General features: G+C 37.0%; 1 long non-coding RNA gene across 2 annotated transcripts in view; it reads left to right on the forward strand.

Moving 5' to 3' along the window:
- The first annotated feature begins 4,966 nt into the window (after positions 1-4,966).
- The window catches only part of LOC150069560 (uncharacterized), a 182,843-nt gene continuing 166,081 nt past the window's right edge, over positions 4,967-21,728 (forward strand). For both annotated transcript variants that reach the window (XR_016535549.1, XR_016535550.1), the window contains exon 1: positions 4,967-5,013. This is a non-coding gene — a long non-coding RNA (uncharacterized LOC150069560). The remainder of the gene's footprint in view (positions 5,014-21,728) is intronic.

A 21,728-nucleotide genomic window follows, 5' to 3' on the forward strand; every position in this document is an offset into this window, starting at 1 on the left:
AGGCCCTGAGCCCAAGCCCAAGACTGGCAAAAAAAAAAAAAAAAGAGCTTGCCTTATAGGATGTCATTGCCCAAAGCCTATTAGAGATCATAGCATCATTCTTATCATTTGGACATTATTTTTGAGCCATGCGAGTTTTTAAATTGTATTTTATTGTTGGGGTAATGTATAAAAGGATTACAGTTACATTTGTCAAGTAGTGAGTACATTGAACATTGATAACCCTTCTCATGTTTTTGTCCCACTTTCTCTCCCTAACCCCTTCCCAATCATCTTGTTTTTCCCCTTCCCTTCCCTACTTAAAGAAATGTATATACAATATACCAGGTACCAAAGTCAGATACAGTAACAACATTAGATAAACCATAAGGAAAAAAGAGAAAAGAAATAACTTCACATATTACATGTTCTTAATGTAACAATCACAAAGCTAAATCTCTTGATTCCATATCCTAGAATTTATTTTGCTTAGTCATCATGAGAGTTTAATTACCAAAAATTCTTCCTTACCTCCTGCCCCATAATTTACACATATATTTGGTTTGGATTTATCTCTCTAATAAAATTTAATATCCACAAAACATTATCATATTTCTCTGCTACAAGATAGAGTTGGAACTCATAGGCACAGGCAAAAACTTCTTGAACAGAGTCCCAGGGTCACAATAGATTGGGGAGAGTCTCAACAAATGGGACTACCTAAAAATAAGAAGTTTCTGTACAGAAAAAGGCATACCTACTTCATAGCCAATCAACTGGGAAAAGATATTTACCAGTAATGCATCAGACAAACAGGGAACTCAAGAAACAAATCCCCCCAAACCCAACAAACCAGATACTAAATAGGCAAGAGAACTAAAGAGAAACATCAAAAGAAGTGGTTAAAATGGCAAAGATATATATGAGAAAAATGCTCATCATTCATGATCATAAAGGAAATGCAGATCAAACCAACCCGGAGATACCACCTTAAGCCAATCAGAATGGTCAAAATTCTGAACTCAGACAACAACAACTGCTGGTGGGGATGTGGAGAAAGAAGAATCCTACTGCCATGCTGGTGAGAATGTAAAGTATTTCAGCCACTTTGGAAGGCATTTTGGAGGTTCCTCAAAAAAACTAAAAATAGGCCTTCGTTACCATCCAGCCATATCACTCCTGGGCATCTACCTGAGCATCATAACCCAGAATATGATAAGAATACCTGCATAGCCATGTTCATTGCTGCAGTGGTCACAATAGCTAAGCAAAGGAAACAACCCAGATACCCACTACAGATGAATGGATACAAAAATGTGGTTCAGATATACAGTAGAATTCTACATAGCCACTAGACAAGATAAAATAATGGCAGTCACTGGGAAGTAGATGAAACTACAACAAATCATGTTGAGTGAGATAAGTCAAGACTAAAGGAACAAAAGGTACACGGTCTCTTTGATATGGGTATATTAGATACAAGCAATACAAGAGTTATGACTCAATATTTCGGTACTCAAGGTCAATGACAGTCTTGGATATATAACTACACAGACATAAAAATCTATGATGGGATATATACTCTATATATTTTACAAATCGATTTGTATCTGTGACATACAAACTCTCAGCTTAATTTTAATTATGTTCTAAAATTTATGTGCTAGTGATTGCATATAGAGATTCCCTTCTTGAATACTTGTTTGTTAAACATGACATTTGACATATGATGTAAAAAAATCAGTGTTAATAAAATATTTTAATAAAAAAGATATCATGTTTCTAACTCACTGTTTGTTGAATACATTCATTAAATATTGGCTCATAAATAATCTATGAAATTTCCTATTAAATATCAAGTCTGGCCCGGAGTTTGGCATAGTGGTAGAGTGCTTGCCTGGCATGCAAGAAGACCTGGGTTCGATTCCTCGATATCACATACATAGAAAAAGCTGGACAGGGTACTGTGACTCAAGTGGTAGAGCACTAGCCTTGAGAAAAGTCCAAGGACAGGGCTCAGGCCCTGAGTTCAAGCCCCACGACTGACAACAAATAAAATAAATAAATAAATAAATAAATAAATAAATAAATAAATATCAAGTCTATATATGGCCTCAACCATGAATAATCATATCTATATTATACAAGCATAAAGAGCATAAGAAGACTATGCTTATTATTAGCCTATGCACGCAAAACAATATTATTTAAAAAGACAAATTTTTATATATTATGTACCATGCATTTAAAAATGCAGTAGCATAAATAAACAGTTTTCAAATCTAAAAAAATGTTAAGTTGTAATAATTTTTTCCTTATACGGAATCAAGTTTTGAAATTTTGTGCAATATTTCGAAATCTATGTTATTTGATTTCATTTCAAGGAATAAACATTACTTATATATAATTTGTAAAAGAAAAAAATTAAGAGTAAAACCTCTGCACTAGTTTTGAAGACAACTGCTAACCTAGTTGGAAATATAAATTTAAACTGAATGATGATTTTATTGCTTCCTCATTTTATCTGTGCTCCTGTTATCAGTGTAATGGTATCCTTTCAAATTTCAGTTTATATCCACAAACCACTACAACAACAACATAATTTATAACCAGCTTTGCCCATGACTAAGACACTCTAAGAGTGTTCTGCAGAATATTTAAAGTCTGAGCCAAATTTCAGTTTATATCAGATAGTAAAGCGGAGAAGAAACAATTGGGAAGGACAGGAAAAAGATGTCTAGATAGAGGACATTTGAAACAAAAGAAAGAAAATCCTTAGTATAATTTCTTTGATTCTGTTCCTCTCTTACCATAACATTGGACTATGGATTTCTTCTGTTGTTTCTTGTTTTGATTTTTTTTAAAATTATTTTTCTTTCTTTAAAGAGAGGCTTAGGCAATGTTTATTAGAGCCAGAAATACTAGAGCGTCAAGTATTCCCAAGCCTGAGCTGGCCTTGTGCCTTGTAGTCCGTGAACTCTCCCATTGGGTACATCCTGAAACTTTGTTGGAGATTGCAGGTCATAAATGTGCATGATTAATTGCCTCTGTTGAAACCAAAAATGTCTCTAGAACATTCAGACTAGAGGGTGAAGCAAGATCCTGGCCGGTATCAAGAGAAATCTCTGTCAAGCGCCTGACAGTGATGGCTGAAGGGAGTTTTGAACAGACTTAGACAGCCTCATAACCATTTCTAGAAGATGGAATAACAAAAGCACAAGACTAGATAATAGAAATTGGTTACAGATTGTGAAAGGCACCCAATAAATCACAAAGGACAGAGGTTATGAGACAGTAATTTAGGCAAAACAGAAGAGCAATACCCCAAGTAATTGCCAAGAGAACTTCACAACTTGGTCTCTTAATAAAGTTAACCCCTGAGAAGAGAATATAGCAGCAACACAGTATCGTCTGTACATGAAGACACTTGTAGGTATCTCCCATCTACAGGTAAGAACTGATCATTTGTCATTTTACTTTCCCATTTTCAAACTATATTCCCTTCCTTGAGATGATAACTGTGTGCCTACAAATGTTCCGAGTTGCTGAAGAATGTCTGATCAGAATTAGGGGAAAGTGAAGCCTCTGCTTATTAATGCTTCACCAATTAATTCTCTAAGGACCTATGTTCTTGAAGACTTCACAGTAAGTAAATTGAATATTGGAGAATACAGTTTATGGTGTCTGTGATATTCAAATCCCTTACAAAATGAGATTAGGTCAATCTATCCTAAGCACCTTTAATAACTATATATTTATTTGTTTGTTTGGTTGGTTGGTTATTTTCAGCCATGGGGCTTGAGCTCAGGGCCTAGGTACTTTCCCTGAGCCCTCTCTGTGCTCAAGACTAGAGTTCTACCACTTTAAGCCACAGCGCCATTTCTAGTTTTTGAGTGGCTAATTGGAGATAAGACTCTCACCAGGACTTTTCTGCCTGGGCTGGCTTTGAACTGCAATCTTCAGATCTCAGCCTCCTGAGTAGGGTGAGCCACCTGTTCCCAGCTTACTTTTTTTTTTTTTTTAATAATAAAGATATATGTAGGGTGGTTCCTTATGCAGAAAATGCGACCAATAAAACCCGATTCAAAGATAGTCACTTTCTCTTTACTTTCAGTTAATTGATGAAGAATCCAGTCTCCCTAACTACGTTTCTGGCACCTTCCTTTTGCCTTTGTCCTACGCACAAACTTTCTAGCCCCATATATGTCCTGCGGATCTAAGGAGAGACAGTCCGGTTTTGCAACCTGTGCTGAGTGAAGAGGAAACAGATAAGGGCTTTTTTTTTTTTTTTTTTTTTTTGCCAGTCTTGGGCCTTGAGCTCAGCTCCTGAGCCCTGTCCTTGGACTTTCTCAAGGCTAGAGCTCTATCACTTGGCCTTGGCACCGCTTCCAGCTTTTTTCTATGTTATGTGATACAGAGGAATTGAACCCGGGTCTTCGTGCATGCTAGGCAAGCACTCTACCACTAGGCCAATACTCCTGGCCCAGATGAGGGCTCTTCTGCACTGGTGTTTCTCCACGACTAGCTCTATGTGGTAGTCACAGGAGCTGTAGCCACTGCATTCCAGTTCTAAGGTGGTACATGTTGGGGGCTCCTAAATTACTGTTACATACGCAGACAGCCAATTTCTGAACTACAAGTTAGAACAAGGCAATTGGGGCAGATGAGGTCGTCTTATACTAACTTGTGGGTCCTGGATCCTATGCCTTTCTTTCTCAGTGGCTCTCCCTGGGGAAGAGTAACTAGTTTTGTCCATTTTTCTCAGGAGACTAATCCTCAGTGATGTTGCCAAGATGATATGTTTTTCTAAGAAAGATTTCCAAGTGATTCTGAAGTTTCCTTCCTCAACTATATTCAGCCAAGCTACTCTCTGAAACTTGAAGCTGTTCTATTATTCAGGTCTAAATGATGAAGCCTTTGATACTTCTAAACAAAAAGAAAGCACAAACTTTTCTTTTTTTTTTTTTTCTTTCAGATTGGTTACTCTGAGGAAAAGCAGTTTTCAGTTTCCAAAGCATACAGAATTGTGGCAAGGTACAAACCCCTAGTTTTTAATGCCTTAAGCCTTGTAGACTTGGTTCCTTGGAAAAGCAGAGCTTTGCATGCATAGGAATTCACTAGGATTTAAATTACATCTAACAAAAGCAGGAAAATTCTTTTCTTTAAAGTACACCAAAGAATTCCAAATGTGTGTTAGTACATTGGAGGTCAGGACTCTGTCTCTCTATCAGATCTTGTATGTCTTGTTTTCTCTGCATAACCACAGCTCTCACCAACTTCCGTGTCAGGAAAAGGTGTCAAGGATCATCATTATAATGCATGATCCAAAAGAAAGAGAAGGGTTTTACTACCAGTTTCCACACCTCACATTGCACAACTGCTCCAATGGTTCCCTGCCTGTGTCATACTCACAGCCTGTAAAGAATTTGAATGTGGTGTGGGGTCCATGATTCAGATCTTCAGGTGTAGACATGTCATGATTGGCAGTCCCAACAGAACCATATGGGAAGAGGAAATACATTTCCCTGGAGGCAAGAGTGAAGCTAGTATTAAAAAGAGATTGAAAAGAAGTTGCTGAGCTGGGTCTTCTTATACCACTAAGTTGTGAGTATATAGATTCCCTCCAAAGAGAATCACCTCTAGTCTACTTCTGCGTATGGTGTGTCAGGCACATAAACAAGCATAGGAGACTTCTGACAAACCTTTGCTATAATGCTCACAGGTTCCTGAACTAAGGGTCTTAGCTATAGACCAATTTGACAAAATGTACTGTCACAAATGTAAACTGGGTTGTCAAGAAGAGCTTTATTGCCTTTTGGGCCAAAGTATATAGTATCTGAGGTCATTTGTGCCACAATCTTTTAGAAGGACATAGGCCCTGTAATACAATGTTCTACTGTGGCATTACTGGAAAGTAATATTGTTCTGGTTCCATTCTCTGTTCATATGTAGTTTGACCCAAGGCAATCTACTTAATGTTGGAACTTAGTTTTTCTAAAGTGTTAAAGTGGTTATGCCATTTCTTCTTCAATATCCATTATCTCCCCACTCTCAGTTTTGAAGGTTTAACTTTTTCACTGTTTTTCATATGTGATGGGAAAAATGAGATCTTGATAACACGAAAGTGGAAGTGAATGTGTCAGGCCATTTAGAAATGATATGTTGGGGATATCTGAAACAGAGATGGTAATTTTATTTATTTTAACTTCCTTAAAAAGGATAATATAGCCAATTTACATTCTTTCTTTTAAATTAGAAGTAAACAAGCAAACAAAGTGAAACCACTTGTTTATTTTAAGAACTATTTGAGACTTCATAGAAGCTCACAGAAACAACTTCAAAAAGATTTTAGAAAAAGTAACCGAAGAAGCATAACAAGCAAAGATAACAAATAAATCTTGTTTGGAGCATATCTGGGGTAACATAATTTTAGAATATATGGTCTATGTAATTAAGGTAGTTTAGCATGACTTACCTATCAGAGGATGATAACAAGATATTATTTTAATTTTTTCTTGGATATTATAACAATCAGAGAAGTGTCACAGAAAATTACAGAAAAGAAATGAAAAAGTTGTCCTTACTTCTTAGAGGCATATGTTTTTATATATAGGTTTCTATGGGAGACATGCTTCTGTGATGATAAAAGTAAAGCTGAGTTTAACAACAGATTGAGAAGAAGGCATATTATTGGATCCCCTTCCATCTGATAGTGGCTCAGTTTGTAAGAGACAGTAGATTCATGGGAAATTAAATAAAAGTTAGACCAAAAGGCCTAACAACAATGACTTCTATCTACTTGTTGACCATGATCTCATTTTTTTCCAGCCCATGTCTCAGATTAAAACTAGTAAATATTGAGTGGGGAGAATGATGAGAGGGATGATTCTGCTAAAGGTTCATTGTGCACATAATTGAATGTGTCCCATTGAAATTTCTTTGCACAAGCAATTTAAGAAAATAATTAAAAAAATAACTAAACCATTGAGAAGAGTTAAGCCTTAGATACTTAGAGCTATTTGATCAAGCACACTGAAGATAAACTGGCAAAACTACCTTACAAGAGTAGAAAATCAAGTTCTAAAAAGGTTAAAGGAATTACTGCAAGTCACAACTACATATTATGTCATTATATCTATAATTCACTTAGATATATTTAAGCAAAACAAAATCATGTACAAACCAAATATAGTGAAATGTTAGCAACAAAAGTATAATTGAAGTCTTCATTGCTTTTCTACATAATCTCAGACTTTTTTGGAATAACAAAAGCTTAAAAAATATTCATAAACATGAGAAGGGGTATGTGTGAGAAATAATGCACCTACTACTTGACCAATGTAACTGTAACCCCTCTATACATTATACCAACAATAAAAAATTGCTAGATTATAATCACATTATTTGTCCTAGATGTCAAGTAACACTTACTTTAAATCTTTATTTCAAATATTTCTCAATTTTTAGTTTTGTTGGGTGAAAATATAATGCTTAAATGCCTTTAAGTCACCTAAAATGTGGTATTTTCAATTTTAACCCATGTATTGTCTATTCTGGCAATATGAATTATTAGGTAGTAAAATGGAACCTGCCTTTCTATGCCTAAAATAAGCTTTAATAGAATCCTTATACTAAACAAGACCCCCACAACCCATCCTTCCTCGCCCAGGTGTAGACATTGAGTCTTTATAGCTTTTATTAATTGTGTTGATGAAGCCAGATGAAGTTGAATAATACCGGGGCTATGCACTAAAACTCTGAAGTTCATTACCTACCAGCCACTTACCTCTGTGTGAACTTGAGCAAATTACTTAACATTCTGGTATTTCAGTTTTCCCAGGGGCACCCCCTACACTGACCTAGCTGTCTGGGGCCTCAGGCTAGAACCCTGGGAGAAGATGGAGAAAGAGGATATTATATAGATGACGAGTCCTTTGGAGAATTTCAAGCATAATTCATTTGGCTAAGCATAGTTTCTGCTATTTAGTGCTCCTTGCTATCGACAGATTTTGCTATAAGAAAACAGACAGGATTTGAGTTAATGTTCAAGGAGAGAAGTACTTGTACTTTCCAGGTGATAAAAATTTAAGAAATGCACTGATAGCAAGAAAGTTCTTGGAACACAAAAAGCAGTATGGCACTGTGAGTTTGTTTTGTGAAAGTCCTTTCTTAGTATAGAACAGATCAGTTAAAGTTTCTTCAAAAATGCTAGAAAACTAGCATCTGAAAAACAAATTTCTCAATATTCTCTAAAAATAACTAAATTCTCCCAACAAATTGAGGCTAGATAGATGTTTCATTGTACTTGGCAGACATATTAAAATGGTTTGATGGTTATTGCAAAATGTCTTGCAATGTTTTATAACCAAAAAGTAAGACTCCTTTTTAGTTTATGTTCTAAGTGTTTTTTTTATTCCAACCAAGGACTTGATCTCTCTGTAATATGTAAATTTTCTATTATCTATAACCTTGTGGAACTAATTATTGCTTAAGCCGATGATAAAAGCGGGAACACTTTTCAATAGAAATACACAAATAATTACTACTCTAACTTCCTGATGAAAATTCAATTCTGGTAAATATTCTGCTTAGCAGTTTGAGTCTCTGAAGTTCAACCCTTAGCTCCAAACAGTTTGTTGCTGTTTAACTGTATCAATATAGTGCTAGAGATTTCCAAAGACTTGAGTTTCATTAGCATCATATTTATTTACTAATGATTTCTGTATTTCCTCCAAAAGAAGAAGGTGAGCGATGATTTGTTTTTTTAAGTTCCCTAGTGCCTTACTTTGTCCTCTATCGGGCTAAACTTCATTCTTTGCTTATCAGCCATTTAAAATAATCTGTATAAATGAAATTGCTGTATTGAGAGAACTGAGGGCAGAAATCCTTTAGGGCCCCCCATCCACTGTGAGAAGCTAACGTCCAAACCAATCCTTCAAATTCTTTTGTCAAGCTTACATCAGCTAAAAGGACTGTCTCAGAATTCAACTTTAAGCAGGAAATTTTGGTTTGGGGGAGCTGCTGCTATCCCACCGGAAATGAGGTCATATCTATTCAGAGCTTATGACTCTTTCCAAAGAGCTTCGCTGCAGTGTGGCATGAAATAGAAGCTGTTCCAGCAGGATCCAAACGGGAAGAAATGGATGAATAGATATTCCAGTTGTTTCAAGGGATTCAGTATCCATTTGAGGCAGAAGTGACAGTCCTTTACCAACATATCACACAGCGTTGCTAATTAGAAGCCTGACTCCAGCTTCAGAATTCTCAGTTGGACCTTTAAAAAAATATACCAAATGAAGTGAGCATGCACGCTGGAGCTGGAGTGCCTTGGTAATTGAGTGCCTTTTTGATGATATGACTAATAATCCTTATTGCCTTTTATCAAATATAACTATTATTCTCTTTCAAGTGCTTAATTAGAAAATTAAGCACCCAACTTTTGGCACAAAAAATACTGTCCAGCATCCACCCAGATTGGGAAGGTCTGGTTAAGACTAGCTTCCTTCCTAGACTATTCAGTAGGTTTTTCTTTTCATATATTTTTTATTGGAATTATTTGAAGGGTTACATTATATTCACCAGATAGAAGGTACATTACTTCACAAATATTGATACCCTTTCTCATGTCATGGTTCCCATTTCCCCCCTCCCCTTTCCCTCTCCCCCCCATCTTGATTTCCCTCCTTCCCTATCCTATTATTTAGTAGTTTTAAATTCTTGTGATATTACTGTTTTGAACCATTATGATGTAAGATTTCTACATATTTACAAACTGGTTCAATTAACCAACATATACTTATATACCTATAAAAATATCACTCATCGATTATAAACTTGAGCCACTTTCTTATTTTCCCTGAGTTCATTTGTTCTGATTGAACATTTTTCTTAATTATCTCTGACCATCTCCTGCAATTCTAACCCTAGCTAGCTCATAGACAAATTTACAAGCATAATGAAAAGGTGAAAAACTGCCCTGGCTCGCAGTTCCCACTTACGTGAAGTTATATATCACTGTGAAGTCACATTCCCCAAAATTTCTGTTTAAGACTCTAAGAGCCCTACAATGAGTGTGACTGATTACTTCCCTCTCCAGTGGCAAGAAAGGCAAATTTGGACTCAGCAGCTGTCTGCTCCCTCCCCTCCCAAAGACAGCTGGAAATAACCATGTCTGATAGGATCAGCTATCAGAGGCAGGGAGGCACTGTTGTGTGTAAACAGCATGCTATCTCTGAGACTCTGAGACAGTGACATCAGTAGCACCAGGCATAAACTGCCCTCAAAATAGTAAGAAAGACACTTTACATTGAATTTTGCCCAAGTAAAACCAGAAGCTCATGCTTTTAGAACTAAAAACACACCTAGATCATGTCCCTTGTCTTCTATTTTGGTAGATTTAAAACAAATCAGATGAGATGTAAGAAGGGAGGGTGATTTATGGTATTTTTTGCTGTCATAATTGCAACAGATAAACTCCATCGGGGATGGATTCAGCTAAGTATGGAAGTTTCATTCCACAGAGCTGACCGTGAATATCCACATTTTTTTCCACATTAACCTTAGATACAGGTATAAATACCTGGATCCACTTTTAATCCAATGTGATTTTAGGATGATTGATATAAACAAGTGGGCAGTTACTGTCTGCCACACTTTCTTTGGTACTGATGCTTCAAAAACAAATGGCATTCAGTCCAATATGGGAGACAGATACATGGATCAGATACATGGAGATATTAAAACCATGTGATAGTGGCTTATGCCACTAATAATATCTATTCAGGAAGCTGAGATCTGAAAATCACAGTTCAAAGTCTGCTTGGGGCTCTAAGTTCTTGAGATTCTTACCTTCAATAAGCAGCAAATATGTTTTCAAAAACTTAAAAATATTTTAAATTCCTTCAGGGCTTCTCTGTTCACTTAAGTTTCAGCATAGGACTTAGTATTTAATGTTATGTCTGCAAAAGGGAGATTGAAATTCTATGTAGTCAAACCATCTATACAAATATTTAAAAATGATTATGTACATATCATATATGCTATGGTGTTCAATGCTATTTTTCTTTGTAGTTTTTGCTTCATTTTAAATTCCTGGACTATAGTTGGGTATAACAGAATGATTTTGTAGCTTTGAAGTACCATCATTTTTAAGTGATTCTTGGTCTCTGGCCAGTTTTTTAGTTTGTCAAATCTAAAGTCAGTACTAAATGTTTTCTTGAAATGCTATATGACTTCGTGTTTGCCTGTGTGCCTGTGTGCCTGTGTGTGTGTGTGTGTGTGTGTGTGTGTGTGTGTGTGTGTGTGTGTGATGGGGCTTGAACTCTGAGCCTGGGAGCTGTCTCTGAACTCTTCAGCTCAAGGCTACTGCCCTACTGTTTGAGCCACAGCCCTACTTCCCATTTTCTAGTGATTAATTGGAGATAAGAATCTCATGTTCTGGGGCCGGGAGTTTGGCCTAGTGGTTAAAGTGCTTGCCTAGCATGCATGGAAACCCGGGTTCAATTCCTCGGAACCACATATATAGAAAAAAGCCGGAAGTGGTGCTGAGGCTCAAGTGGTAGAGTGCTAGCCTTGAGAAAGCCCAAGGACAGTGCTCAGGCCCTGAGCTCAAGCCCAGGACTGGCAAAAAAAAAAAAAAAAAAAAAAAGAATCTCATGTTCTTTAGTGGCAGGCTGGCTTTGAACTGAGGTCCTCAGATGTTAGCCTTCTGAGTAGCTAGAACTACATGGGTGAACCACTGTGCCCCACCACTATATGACTTTTAAGTAGGAATCTTAATGTTGGTGCAGAGGTAGCACATATTTTGTATAATAATAGGCCTCTGAATAATCAATATTTATTATTGAAAATAGCATATTTAATGGGATAATTCTCACTTTTGTAAAACAAAATAGCACCATAATAATTCATTTGTATTTTTAAACTTTATTACCAACTTTCAGCTTTCTGGAAGCCAAGAGTTTTCTTTACTTGTAATTATAAAATTGCTGAAATTAGGATACTCTAAATAAAGATGAAAAGCTTGTTTGAGAAAAGTTGACTAAAAAAATTGTTTCCATATCTATTGCTTGAAAATACCTGTAATTTGACCTTAAGTTTCCTCATGCAGGGGTGGTCTGTCAAGTAAAATCAAGCCATAGTTAATATATATCACCCTCTCTTAGGTGCTTTATATGGATAATACATACCAAACAAAATTATTGATCTGGTTTCATGAATAAAATCCGAAACCAAAAAATGACATACTTTACTGATACTCTTCATAGTGCTACAAAACTGCAGAAATAAATTAGTGAAAGCTGGGTAATGTCTTAGAAGATGGATATTGTTATCCATTATGTTAAATAAAGTGTCAAGTAGAAAACTATAGCAATTAGGAAGAAAATGTTTTGTTTTTCAGATATCTGTCTCATTTAGAAAGATTTTTTGACTGGTATTAGTTAGAAAGATGTATCACTATAATTTTCAGTGCTCAAAACTAGGGGAATTACCTATAATTATAGATTTAAATAGTTTCCAGAACTGGTTCTCTCTCATAAGCTAAATCAGATAAGTTTTCTGACATACAATTCTCCATTGAGTGTTAGAAGAGATCCTACCTTCTCTCTGTTTTTCTCTGTTGTGGCTTAGTGTGTGAAATTAAAAGTTAATTTTGTCTTTGTCCTTTGTCTTTTTCTTATCAGCAGTGCCTGGGAGGCATGGTAAAGTAAACTGAAAGTGACCTTCAGCTAGCTCATATCATCTTGACTCAAGCTAGAGCCAAAATTACACTTGTAATAGCTAAAAGAAAGGGAGATTCTCTCAGTAGGAAATACACATCATCCAAAAAATATAAGTATTCTATATATCTGGTATGTGATTGTTTAAACAAGGCTTTGGGGCAGACAGTCAACAGAGAAAGTAATATAAAGAGAAGTAAAAATTATAGGTGAAGCGGCTGCCATGCAGAGGGTGAAGAAATTCCACCCAGGGCTCCAAAGAATTCTTAAGAACAGGTCAAAATTAGAACCTGAGAGTCCTTTCTGTGGAGTTACAATGGCTTCTTCCACTCTATCCTGTAGGAGTCTATGGGAAAGCAAACAAGTGTCCTTAATTTGGAGGTTAAAGAACTGGTTTAGGAATATGTAGTTCTATGTCAGCATGCCATGCTGTTCCTTTACCTCTGCCCTATTCATCTGAAGTCAGAAACTGAAACTTCTGGTTGTAAGGGCACAATGTGGTTCCTCATCAACTTTCCCCCTGTAAATGGTTTTTATGAGTACACCAATCAAGTGCCCATCTGAAACATGTGATTGTTTTGGGCATCTCAGCAATATTTCTCCCTACCCTCTCCCCATGGCCTTGTTTATAGACAAAAAAAAACAAACAAAAACAAAAACAAAACCTTTTCTGATCATTCTTTTCAAATAAGGTCTTGAAGATTTCAGTAATACATCCTGTTAATCCATCAAACAGCAAAAGAAGAAAACAAAAAAGAAAAAAAAAACAAGAAGAAAAAAAGGAAAGGAAAAAGAAAATGTAGCCAGATGATTTATAAGATTTCTGGTTCCTAAAATCTACTTCTGTTCATTAGTTGTATGGGGCACATGGCTTTCAGCTATCCCCATATCTCTTTTCATTCGCCAGTGAAAAATGGATTTCAGATGAATGTACTACTTGGAAGTTGCTGCATTAAAAATGTTAAAACTGGGCCGGGAGTTTGGCCTAGTGGTAGAGTGCTTGCCTAGCATGCAAAAAGATCCGGGTTCGATTCCTCGATACACATACATAGAAAAAAGCCAGAAGTGGTGCTGTGGCTCAAGTGGAAGAGCTCTAGCCTGGAGAAAGTCCAAGGACAGTGCTCAGGCCCGGAGCTCAAGACCCGGGACTGGCCAAAAAAAAAAAAAAAAAAAAAAAAGTTAAAACTACCAGTTTCTCCCACCAATGGCTCAACAGAGAGGCAGGGCTCCTCATATTAGTCAAAGTTGAGCTTTTCATCAAAAATGCTGTGTACAGATTTCAACTAGGATTTAACTGAATAACCACAATGTGTTCTGTAAACACGGCACAGGACATCTGAATTCAGCAAAGGATACAGAGCTGCAATCTGTGCCCTTGGGAGTGTTCTTTATAAACATGCCAGATCAGAGATAGTGACCTCATGCTTCCCAGAGAACATCTTCACTGAGCTGTCCTGAAGTCACCTCAGACTCGACACGTCCAAAATAGAACCAAATCCTCCTCATGCCTTAATAGGGTCACATCCTTCCCTCGTTGGCTAGGGTCAGAAATCTCACTTTCATGACAATGACAGATTGATTGTGGTCCGAATGATTGTTTGTATCCATACCTGCCATATCTTCACAACACTGTATTTATTCAGTTTCTCTTTAGCCCTGGCACCAGCGTTTCCTATAATGGCTTCCTTAGCAGTCTCCATAATGCAAATTCTCTTTGATCAGCCATTTTCTGTGTGGCATTCAAACCCCTGATCAGGGTAACCACTGCCCCTCATTCCTTCATGTTCACATAATAAATACATTGTGAGTATTAGATGTGAAGCCTTGTCCTAACTGGAGCAAGCTTGACAGTTTCAGGATGGTGTGAGACTAGAACATTGCTATGGTCTGAATGTCTGTGTCCTCCCCAAATTCTTACATTGGAACTCTAGTATTGAGACCTAAGGCTTCTGAAAAGCAGTTAAGTAATATATGCTCCACCCTCCTAAATGGGAGTAGTGTCCTTATAAAATAGGTTTCACTGAGAGGTTGAAGAAGGAAGGGGTCACCTTGGAAGCAAAGTACAAGCCCTCACCATATGCTAAGTTTGCCCTTATCTTAATTTTGTATTCTCCTTCAGAACAATAAGCAATATATGTTGGTTTATAATTGTTCAGTCTGAAATGTTTTGTGTTATAGCAACCTGAATTGAGATTTCATTAATGAATACAATTGCTTTTCTCCAAGTTGGTTCTATGGTCTGTAACCTCCAGGTATTCTCTTGAAGCCTGACTATGGAGCTCTTTTCTCATTCGAACTACCTTTGACATGCCTACCAAACTTGTGTAACCCTCTCAAGGATGCAGAATAAGTGATACCATTTGGCCCAAGCCACAATGGAATCCTAACAAGACCTTGTCTTTCACATTCATATTCATAAGCCTGTAAAGACAAACTAATATAGTTTGAGAATAATCAGCCAAATATCACTCAAACAATGATTTCTACAATGTGACACATTCTGAGAACAGAACCAAACCAAAATGTGACTCAACTACAAAAAACAAACAAAAAATCCTCACTTTATTTCAATTAAGGAGAAGTAATACCGGGGAATGAGGTTGATGGAGATGGTGAATTAACAATCTTTAGTGGTGCTCTTTACCCAAGAATTAACTAAAGCGAGGACTCTAAACCATAATTTCAGTATTCCAAACTCAAACTATTGTACGTGGAGGTGAGATTCAGAGAGTGCACTAAAATTTCAATTTTCTCTTGTCCTTCTTGTTGTGAACGACTCCAAATATATTTATCAAAGCACATTTTAAGTGGGAGGAATGAGGAAAGTCAGTTACACAAGAAGAGCTATCCTCTGCCCAACTGAAGAAATTGTTCAAACACAGTACATTCTTTCATAAGCCATGCTTCCTACTGCAGCAAGGATTAGTGAGAGCTTAGGTTATTTGTTATGTAATCCCTGGTTCCTCAAACTGAAGTTTTGACCTGAACACAAGGTTTCAATTAGTTCCTTCATTTTTTGCCTTGAGGTGTATCTCATTTTTTTTTTAATCAAGAAGAGCTCAAATAATCATACCATTTTAGTGCATCTCCTACTAGAACTAATGGTCAGATCTGACTGCTGAGAGGTAACTCTAACACAGCTTTGAGCTTCTTGCTTTTCCCACAATGCTTTGTTAGATTGAATTATGCTTCCACCTCATCCCTCTCCCCCAATATGGATCTCCTAACTCTGCTATATCTGCATGTGAATTTACTTGGAAATAGCGTCTTTGCAGACAGAATTCAGAGGGAATTTGAAATGAGTTCTTAACCCAGTGTAGCTGCCTGGGGTTCTTAAAAAAGACACAAAGGGATAGTGCCTTCTGATAATAGATGAATGTCAAGAAATCTCAAAGACTGATGATTCTTACCAGAAGCTGGGGATGGGGACAAGGAAAAATCTACCTAGAATCTCAGAGGGAGCATGATAACCCTGTTGGCAAGTTAACTTTAGATTTCTAACCTCCAGAGCTAAGAAGGAATACATTTCTGATTTTATTCATATTTTGTTCCAATGGCCCTAAAAAATGAATACATTTCTACTCCATTGGTTACTCACCTTTATTATTATATTTTTACTTGGTTGAGGAATCTCAAAACAATATAACTCAGGCAGTACCTGGGTGCCAGACAATCTTAAAAGCCACAGCCCTGGCACTTTACAATGGTTACTATGGTCCTCTCTTTTGACCTGAGGGCAATTGTCATCCACAATGTTACATGAAATCCTATGTTTGTCGGTATGTTCAGTTAACATACTGTTTGGGCCAGGAATTTGACCTAGTGGTTGAGTGCTTGGCTAGCATGCACGACGACCTGAGTTTGATTCCTCTGTACTACATACATAGAAAAGCCACAAGTGGTGCTGTCGCTCAAGTGGTAGAGTGCTAACCTTGAAGAAAGCCTAAGGACAGTGCTCAGGCCCTGAATTCAAGTTCAGGGACTGTCAAAAAGAAGAAAGTTTAAAGAGCCCTGGATGTTTTTACAAGCTATGAGTTAGTCTTAATTCTGCTACAAGATACTAAGGCATAAAAAGATGCAGTAATTTAAAATTTTTCATTCTGTGGACTAATACTTAATACCAGGTAAAGAGAAAGTATGTATAGATGAGTTATCTATGCTGTCTTAATATTTACAAAAGCCTCAAAAGTAGGCACGGAGGCACAGAGAAACTCAATAACTCACCGGTTAGTATGGGAAAAAATACTGGAGTTAGGATTTCAAGATTTAACAGACTTCAAACCTATGGATTCTCTTCCGCAATACTGTAAGAGACCATAAACATTTTGTTTACCTTAGATACTCACGTACAAACCTCCTGAATTTCCAGTAAGTCCTTGCAGAATTTAGCTCCCAGCTTTTCCTTGGCCCTACCTCTGTCATCACTGCCCCCTTCCTATCCTTATCCCCTAACCTGAGTGTGAGCCTCACATTTTTTTAGAGTTCACAGGCCCAACCACCCTCAATTTTTTACATTTTGATTTTTTTTCTTTGACTCCCAAAATCCATCTCTATTCCTGTGCTTATTATTATGGTATCCTCAAAATTACCAATGTCTCTGAGTTCCAAATTCCCTAATACATGCTTCCTTCCTTTTTTCTACGACACTTCACTGACACTCTGTTCTCCGCAACTGTACAGCATTGACAGCATTGGAGTAAAGCAAGAGTTGCTCAAAGCATGTCATGGAGAATCTTAGAGTGAAGGGCGAGAATAATTAGTTGAGTTATAAACTTGTATCCGTTGCCTGAAAGTCTCACCTTTCAGAACTCATGTTGTCCAAATGGGGTAGAATTAATATGCGGTGATTATTCTTTGAGGCAAGAAAGCTCACGGGCTTGGGGGAAGAGGTTGTTGTGAAGAACAGGACTGAAGAAGATCCTCTGCAGAGTTCTTTTAAAATGCAGAACCACAGGAGCAAATGGCTACTCACGTATGTGAGAAGTTGGCCTTGAACACCATGTTTGTAGTGGATGGCCCATGTATATGATGGTGGTCCAACCTTGGACCACAAACATCTAAGAACACTTTGTGGGATCTAAAATTGAAGATTATCCTCATGTATTCTGGAGTGTGGAAAGCTGCACAGGGCCTTTGCAGAAGAGAGGTACAAGGGATTCAATGATGACTGATTTAATTTCCCACTGCCAAGTAGAATATGAGCTCAGACAAATATTTAATCTCCCTTAAAGAAAATAAAGGCCCATGACATTTATTGCACACACGTACTTCAACTTGTGAACCATGATTCATAACCAAAACATTTGTTTCCATGTCTGTCTTCACTACTGGACCATGAGCTTCTCCAGGGCAAAAATGATATCCATTTGTCTTTGCATTCTTAGCCCTTGCATAGTGGCTATTGCAAAGCAGGCCCTAAACAAACACCTCCCGAAGGGATGATTAGAGAGTGAATCAATCAGTCACGAAGTCACAGAGTTTGTAAGAGCTCTTCATTCGCTTCCTCTACAGAGGAAGCGGGAAAAAGTAATAGATTCTTCAATTCAGCACATTAGTTTTAAAAATGGCTAAGGTCAAGCTCTCCCCATTAAAAAAAAAAAAAGAAGGAGAAGAAGAAGAAGGGAGGTTCCTAACTTGTGAAGGTGTCTTCCCTTTGTTATTAATTTTGGTTCAATAGAAAGAATGAGTAGATCTTCCTCACATATTAGGTATAGCACTAACTGCCTTGAAATACTATGGGAAGCCGAGGAATTAGTCTGATCTGTACAGTTCAGCGGTTCCTCTAGGATGATTGTCCCCTTTTGGAAATATTGTTAGGAAACTGTTGCTGCCTTCCTTATTTTTCTTTATACCCACACAAATCTCAAAGCTTTACCAGCTCCTTCTTTTGGGGCTGTCCAACCTAGGAATTTCTCCTTATGATTGTGTTGTTACCTGGCTTTAGAGCATTCAGAATACCAAGACATAAAAGAGCATAAAAGGTAGACTACATTGATGAAGTTTCTTTTATATTCAATTAATGGATCCTTTTCCCAGGAGACTATGTAACTTAAGAATTAATGATCTGGAAATTGTTCTAGGGGGAAAAGTAAGAATATATTTTATATGTCAGTAAGAGAGCAGATGATATTTTTCTTCTTGCTTCTACACCCCTTAAGAAGGTGATCCAATACAGTGAAAAGCAGGAAGGCAATTGGCCCAAAAACAGGGGGTTATCACAGGAAAGTCTGGTATTAAAATGTCTCTGATGGAACAACAGTTGGATTTTTCTTTTCCTTCTAGGATCTCCTAACAGATTTTTCTTTCCTTTCTTAGCCAAACTATCTTGGTTTCAAATTAAATTATTATCCATTAAACAAATGAACAGTCCAATTATTAGTTTAACAGTTCCAAGATCCTATTAACCACCCTTAAGTGCTGAAGTTTCTTAACTTTCCCAAGTCAGGACACAGGGATGCCAGGAATCCTCCTCACCCTAGGGCTATTTGGCCATCTTCCCTCAACTTCCTTCAGCACTCCTTTTGGAGGTAAGAGTCATCCTATTCCTTCCTTCTAAGTTCCACTGGAGTCAGAGGGATTAAGCAATGGGCGTGGACTGCAATACTCCAGACCCACCCATGGGTCAAGGCTCACGGCCAGGTTACTCACACAGAGGTCACTGTGGCTGTCTCTTGCAATTCTGCCCAGGCAAAGCCACTAGGCACAGATCTCAGACATGCAAGGACAAGGATCCAGGGCCTTAACTGTATTAGCATTTGGATTAATTTGGCATATGACCAGGGAGTCCTGCTGATTGGTAGGTGAATACCACTTCAAATCCACTTTCAGATTCAAGTCTAAAAATATACTTGTATGGTAAGGAGAAATAGATTCCACAACAAGAGAGAATCAGAGAAAAACATACTATATAATTTAGTGGCTGAGAAAAATACCTTTGCCTTTAACAGTATACGTTTATACTTCTGATAGAAATGTTATATATATATTCATTGCATTAGCAAACCAAATATTGACCTGGATGTGGCTTTTTAATAGTAGTGTTAGAATAAACCTATAATTTGTATAATAAGGAATAAAGCTAAATGCAATTAAATATAAATGAAAACAATGTCTTTAGCCTTAAAATGTTCCTGATGTGACCCCTAAAATCCTAGAGCTCACATTAGGATGTGAAGAACAGTCTACCTTCTCATTCTGTGAAAGGTCCAACATTGGCAGTAACAAGGCTTTAATTTTGTTTTTATACTGTATTTCAAGGCTTTAAAATCTTTCTTTCTCTCCTGCCTCTCTCTCTTGAAAAGTGGTTATTTATCTTCACCCTACATGATTCTTGATTTGCCTTATTTATTTAAGTGGACACACTGAAAATTTATATTTTCATTTAAAACCTGTAAGTTTGTTCCCAGTCACCACTACATTTGGGTTAGAGTTATCATTGATTATCTAGCTTCCATACCCTTTATACTTCCTCAAAATTGTTTGATTCAAAATGTACATGAAGCATTATAGGTTGCTTCAAGTTCAAAGTAATTTTTTTTGTATATTGTTCTTTGATGTTGATAGACTTCCATTATACTATTTAGGGTAAGAGGAGTGTTATTCCAATATCCTGATAGATGCTAACAGATAGCCTACCCTATGGTCATTTATCTTATTTTATTATTCAGTTGCTCATTGAATCCATTTCAAACCAAAGAAAGTGAACACAGAAATAGGCTAGGAAAGGGAGAAAGGAAGGAAGAAATGTTTCCAGACAGCGAAGAGGGAACAGAAATGAGAACAAGAAGCTTCAGAAGGGCTGCGAGTACATTGGTAAACAAGCAGACGCTGGCCTGGAACAACCTTCCTGTTTGTCTTAGACCTGATGGTGCAATGTGGTCTAGTGGTAGGACCAACTGGGAATCCAGGACCTGGGTCTCAGTTTTTGCCTCAGACTTGTTGTTCTGGTCTGAATGGCCTTGGACTAAGTGACCAAGGCCAATGTTTCCTGATCAGGCTGATAGGATGACTTCCTGTTTCTGTTTCTAAATGGTGGTAAGTGGGGAAAGGGACTTCGTCTATCTAAAGCAATGGCTCTCATTTCTCAACAAGGCAGAGAGCTTTGTTGTACCATGTAATGGGGGTCAGATAGGAGTGCTCCTTCCCCTTGACCATTTGTTTGGTTGTTTATTATTGCGAATGTCTTATTTTGAGTTTTCTGATGATCTAGTTTAGAAAAGAGTGGGAGGAGGCATTAAATAGGGAAAGGAATTATCTAGTAACAATGTCTGCAGCGTTTAATGCTGTTACTTTGTCTTTCATTCAGCCTCATCCCACAGATTCATCTTCTTTTACTCTTGTTAAATATTTATCTTTTAATTTGTATTTCTCATTTTACAATGTGTGGCTATTTGCATTTTTTCAGAGTGGTATTATATATTATGCATTATAAAACAAGATATTCAAGTATATCTTTAAATAAAATTTCATTTAGAGAATCTCCACTTTTGTTCCTACTATAATGGAACAGTTTAGTTCAGTTGAATTTGCTGATGAATGAAGTCCATATATAGTTATGAGTGTCCAGCCTTGGTAAAGAGGAAGTAAAACAGACTGATCTCATAACCCCTTACACATTTAAAGCTGCTTTTTTACCTAGAATATAGGGGAAATATTATGCACCAAGAATTAAGTTTTTTTTGATTGACATTCCCATCCTAACATGGAAGTTAAATAAAATTGAAATACTTGTACTTTCTTTGATTTCAAAGTGGAGGCTTTGGGAAGAAAAATACTATTTTTGTTTTTTTTTTTGAATCATGCCATTGCTTGAGAAGCACTGTGTCAAAGCTATTATAATGAAACTTTATGAATAAGTAACAAAATTCAAAAATGAGTTCTTTATTATTTATATTCCATATTTTAAAAAATCGGATCACTTTTTTTTCTCTTTGGAAGTCATCAAACAGTAACAAGCCATGTTCATACAGATTTTAGAGATAGAAGCATAAATTTGTTCCTGCTGCTTCTTTATCTCAAATATTGAGGCTG

The sequence above is a fragment of the Megascapheus bottae genome, chromosome 1 (genome assembly GCF_031878675.1).
Source record: "Megascapheus bottae isolate mThoBot1 chromosome 1, mThoBot2.hap1, whole genome shotgun sequence".
NCBI classification, from domain to species: Eukaryota; Metazoa; Chordata; class Mammalia; order Rodentia; family Geomyidae; genus Megascapheus; species Megascapheus bottae.